Here is a 6,000-nt window from a genome sequence, read left to right on the forward strand (position 1 = left end):
CTCCTCTTCTTCTTCCTGAGCTGGATTGTCTTCGGCTTGATCAACTTGAGCGACATTAGATGAGCGCTGCTGCCTGAAAAACCCAGCCCTCACCGGGCCTCGAGGGACCACCACGGGGGTAGTGGCCGTGCACATCCTCGCATAGTGTTCGGCACCCCCACACCTACCACATGTTTTTCCCACCGCTGGGCAATCCGCAGGATGGGGTAGGTCGTATCCACACTTGGAGCAGGAGTTGACTGTGGCCGACTCCTTCTCTCGTTGACTCCTCCCACAATGTCTGGCTCCTCTGGCATGTCCCACCGCACAGACATCTTCTGTTTTGCTGGGGTGCACCCCAGCCTCCATGCGAGACCCACGCAGATCGGAAACCTCCTGGCACCGGCCCAGCTCCAGGATGCGTGGAAGGGTGATGCCGGGTTCCTTCAGGACTTGTCGTCTCAATTTGCCAGATGTGCACCCCTGGATCTCTGGGTCAACCCATGCACCTAGCACCGCCAGACTTCTCAATCTCCCGTAGAGTGTCTAATGTCTCATCATCTTTCTGGCGTGCTGGCCCCATGAGGAATCTCTCATAGTCTGTGTTTGCAAGGGGGAGAAAATAGTCATAGAGGGCGTCTTTGGCCACAGCATAGGTCACACAACGTGGTTGAAGAGACAAAAATACCTCGTGCACTGCCGGCCCGGCACAGTACAGCAGGGTGGGCAGCTTGCTGTCATCATTAATCTCCATTGTGGCCCTGAAATACATTTCCAGTCTATCCATCAACATCTTCCAGTGTGGCCTCAGGCTTGAAGGTGCACCTGAGATATCAAACTCAGGCATTGGTGGTAGCGCACCTGGGGGTCTTGCACCTGGTTGTTCTGGAGCAGCCATTACAGGGGGCTGTGCTGGAGGTTGGGCTGGTGGCTGTGCTTGAGGTAGAGCAGGGGGCTGAGCTGGAGGCTGAACAGCCACTCCAGGAGGTGGTAGTTGAGGTTGAGCCGGCAATTGAGGAGGCTGCGCTGGGGGTTGGACCAGTGCTTGGTTGGCTTGCGCCTGAGGCTGACCTTGATCTACTTGCTGTTGGGCGCCGCCTGTCCATCACCATCCATGGCACAGAGCGCACAGGCACCTTTGTCTTGGCACACAAAGGCCGCAACTCATGCCCCTTCTCTTGCATGCTGGGTGGCAGTCACCAACCTCTCGACCAGCTGGATACCATGATGTCCATTCTATGTTGCCAGTAGGACATTACCACCAAGTGTACAGTGTTGATTACACACCCATGTGGATGAGAGTCCCAAAAATTGAGCCAGGTGGGCCCAAAGTCTATCCCAGAAACTTAGCAGGCTTCCCCTGGATCCACCATTCACTTGGGGAAAACACAACAAAAATCTGCAAAATCTTCATCAAAACCACATTATATGGTAAAAGCAGCCTTCCACTGCTAAGCGTTCCAAATAATTGGCCCTGGATGGCCTCTAAATACTTCAAGATTGAAGCCGCGACCTTCCTAGGCCCGATCACAAAATGGCCGCCGAGCGCGTGGTCTGCACCCTCCCCTTCGGCATCATCGAACGGTGAAGATATTATGAAAATAAAAAAGAAAATCACAGTCGATATCACCACCTGGCCCGGGATGCAGTCCCGCTCCGACGCCACTGTTGTGGTGGCCTCTGCCTCGTAGTGGGTGTCCGTGAGCCTCCTCCCTCCACAGACTTCACTCGGACACGTCCGTGTGGTTCGGGCTCCCCGGTCGCTCTAAGTGGCCAGGAACGCCCCCTTTATTTATACTGCATGCGGCGGAGTGCAACGTCACTCCGCTGCGTGTGTGCAACCCTTAAAGGGGCAACATCACATCTACCATTCAATCGCAGGCAACTGTTTCCCACCAAGGATCATATGCCCTACCATCCCACACAGTGTGGGAGAGGTGGGTTGCAAGTATTGTAACGAGGAATAGTCCCTCTCCTTTGTCCCAGTAATTTTAGTGTGCCCCTTTAAGGGACTGTGTGACACACACACAGTCACGTGGTATTTGCCTAATAAAAGTGGGCCCCTGTGGGACCCGTTGAGAAGCATGCCTGTGCCTGCGTCCTTATTTACTGCTCTGCACCAGGCCCACTACAGTAATTACTTTTGAGGAATGCAAATATCATGATGAAACACCACTAAACACTCATGCATGCTGTAACACACCCCTTCAACTTTATTGACAAACCTCTGGAACCCACTTCTTTCAGTCCGTGCCAGCACCCAGAACACTGGGAAAAAAAGCACAGGCTTACTGACTGACCACATTTAGCTGATAATGTCGAATGACAATATTTGGATCTGTGAAGGTAACTGCCATGCACATTTCTTGCCGGGAAATTCAATATGCATCCGCCCAAAACCGTCCTTGATTCCTTAGCGACATTAGTACACTTGCTGCCTCATAAGCCATGCAAATGATTGTTCCAATCCATTGACTAGTGGAAATTAACAAAGCCATTCTACCAGCTCTGAGGTCCCATATCTATGAACCAATTGCCCACCTTACGAAAACATTCAGTTTCCTTAATGTATGTGAGCAACACCATTCCAAAGCATGCTACCTTTCCTTCTCGGGAGAGGAGGGATTCGGATAGAAAGCCATTATTGAGACCTGTGGGATTTCAACGCTATCTTCGGTAGAAAAACAGGAAAACATCGAAGCACCAACACCCCTGGAAGAGCTCTTAAAAAAATGCTCTTTACATAGAGAGGGCTGATCTCCTCCAACCTGCAGTCAGACATGAGAGCTACCAAGAAGACAGTCTTTAGAGTCAACAGTTTCACGACAATCTCTTCCACTGACTGAAAATAAGGTCCCTGGAGAAATGTCAAGATGCGTGGTTGATCACATCTGGGACCCCCTGAATAATCCACTGGATTGGAAAAGGCAAACTTCCTCAATATGCACTGTATAAGACAGGCCCCTTCAGATTTGTTCTCCGTAGGATTCTTGTAGCACCTTCACAGTCGCCCATTGAGGTCTCAAAGTAGACACAGCAAGGCAGCTCTCAAAACCATCAGACAGAAATTGCAATATTGCTGTCATGCCACAGGACATGGCTTGAACCCCATTCCATACACACCAGGTCACAAAATTGTTCCAGTGCCCATTGTATCACTTCAGAGTTCTCAGCCTTCTGCATTTCTGAAGGGTGCAAGCAACTTGTGGAGTAAAGCGTAGATTTGTCTGGCCTCTCCTTTCAATGTCCACACCAACCCTCTCACTAGAGGCAGTCCCTGCCCACCCCTTGAGGACCCCAGCAGGGAAAGGTACTGCAACAGAACTCATACTGGAGCCACCGCCAAAATCAACCGAAGGGTAACCAGGATCTTGACCATATCGCACCACCAAGATCACCTCTGACTTTCAGTATTGAAGCCTGCTCAACACCCCCAGGATTAAAGGGTTTGAGGGGGATTTCCATACTGCAAACTCCCACCACCCCGCACCCACTAACCAAGCTCCCCTACTCAGAAACCTGGAGCAGAACAATGGAGGCTGAGCATTCTCCAGAGAGGCAAAGATGTCCAGGCTGGAAAGCCCAAACCAAGACACGCACTGAACTCATGAGTTCCAAGTTCGACTCTGCCCTTACCCCCAAAAGTCTGGCCAAGGCCTCAAGATACAGAGATCAAGTGCCCCTTTCCGATTCACATCAGTCACTGCTGCCGGATTGTTGTCTGGACCAAGACATAACACCTTTGCACCCTTCCTGAAAAGATCACCAGAACCCTGGTAATCGCTGCCAACTCCTTCCAGTTGGAGTAATGTGACTTCTCGCTCTGGGTTCAGAGCCCCTGATGAGTGAGGTCCCCCAGATTTGCTCCTCACTCAGTGCCACTGGCATCTGTGGTAAGAGGGATCCACACTGATTGCACCAGCAAAAAAGACCTTCCTTAAAGTGCCAAAATCAATCCACTAGTGAAAACTATCCATCATGTCCCGAGCAATTGGTAGCAAAGCTTCAAAGTCCTGGAAAGCCAGGCACCAATTTCGGTGAAGATGTTCCACCAGGGGATTCCGGTGCAATCACAACAACGGCACCAAAGACACACAAGATGCCATATGCCCCTGTGCGCTGAGCAACACCCGGGCCAATGTCACCACCATCCTGCTGAACTCCTTCAACAACCCCTGAATATGAATAGCTCAATTCAACAGGAGCAAAACGACCATGGCCAAGAACTTGGTGAACACCCTCAGGGTCAACTGTAGAACATATGGGAGAGCCTGAAACTGAAAATGATGCCTCCCCACTGCAAATCGTAAGAGATGCTGGATCGGGATTGGCAAATACACATCCTGCAGGTCCATGGAGGCCAAGAAGTACCCTCTCTACACCAGAGGAATAATCCTCTGAAGCGTTTCCATCTTGCGAGGAAGCCAACCACCAAGCATAATATGTCTAATCTATTTGGGACCAGAACAATGATTGAATAGAAACCCTGAACCACACAGGCCCTCAGCACCCTCCATGTGGCTTTCTTGCCCAACAGTTCTCGGACCCCCTCCTGCAGTGCCTGGACCAAGGTGTCATGACGTATCCCAAGTGCAGTGGAGGGGCCAGTAAGTATATCTTGAAACCCAGCTACACAACTCAATTGGCCCAGGAATCTGATGACCAAGGGTCCTACCTGTTGCAGAAATAACACAGTCATCCCTCTACTGGCCTCTGCTGACCATCAGGAATTCTGTCACTCTTGCTGAGGACAGAATTTAGAATGCCACAGATCCACCCTCTAGTTCCCTTTCTGTCACTGCTGTGAGTTGGATGAAGGCACAGGCCTGCCAGTCCTGCGAAACCCAGGATGCTGAGAACAAGATGGTACCTTTGCCTTATGTCTGAGCTTGTTAGTGTGCTTGTTTGTCTTAAAGACCATGAGAACTTTATCTTACAGCAAGTTCCCAAACAATTTAGTGCCCTCAAAACTTAGTTTGAAAGTGGTCACCTTCTGGGAAACTTCTGAGTGCTAGTCTTTGATATTTAGATGCCTACCTGACACAACTGCACCCATAGTCATTGCTGCAGCTCACACCCCATCAAAGGCAAGATCCGACAAGAATTTCATTTGGAGTCATGTCCTTCAAAATAGGTATACAGCCAGCCCCCTCAACGATAGCCATGTCCAGCCTCTGAAAACCCCCTCACCCCGAACAGTCTGCACAGCATAGGAAACACAGATTTTTGTTCCCTGAGTCAAATGCACCCCAGCATAGGACTTCTTAAAAGCTGCATCCCCCTTGCAATGTACCTGCCCACACACTGCTGCTTCTTCCGCAGCTTTAGATCTATCCACTAAGTTGGCCAAAATGGGATCAATCTTCACTACCTCAAGGACATCTCACCCCGGTCCAACCCCCAAAGGATACAGTTTGAACATAAACCGTGGCATAGCAATCTGCTCAGGGATCTTTCATCTGACAAAACCTTGTCCTTTATAGTGGGTATAAGGGACAACCCCAACTTGGCAGAACTCTTGAACTGCCGGACTCCAGGAACCCCATCCTACCCAGGAAGCTCCTGAAAGGGGAACCCATGTCATCAGCAAATTGCTCCAACACTTTCCCCAGTACTTCCTTATCCAAGTATTTGCCTTCTCCTCCTCCAAATACTCAAACTCACAAGATGAACAAGACTCAGAAGAAGGGGTTAACGTAGACGAAGGAAACACACAAACACCCACTTGGATTTTTGTCTAGGCCCCGGAGCTTCTTTCACAGTCCGAAGAACTACTTTCTGCATTCTCCTATCAGAGACAGGGCAGCTTTTCCCATGCCTCCTTTTCTTCTGCCACAGGACAAGGCAGGGCACAGAGGAACCAGACTCCTTCTCAGACACCAGCTGCACAGGTTTGTGCTGGTACGAATGCTTTCTCCAGCATGCATCATGATGAAAGATAATAAGCGCTAAAACACAGAATAAACCTTAACTACAAAACACCACCAACCATTCACTTAGTAGTCCAGCCACACAACAATT

This window comes from Ambystoma mexicanum, chromosome 10 (genome assembly GCF_040938575.1).
Source record: "Ambystoma mexicanum isolate Mex_15411 chromosome 10, UKY_AmexF1_1, whole genome shotgun sequence".
NCBI classification, from domain to species: Eukaryota; Metazoa; Chordata; class Amphibia; order Caudata; family Ambystomatidae; genus Ambystoma; species Ambystoma mexicanum.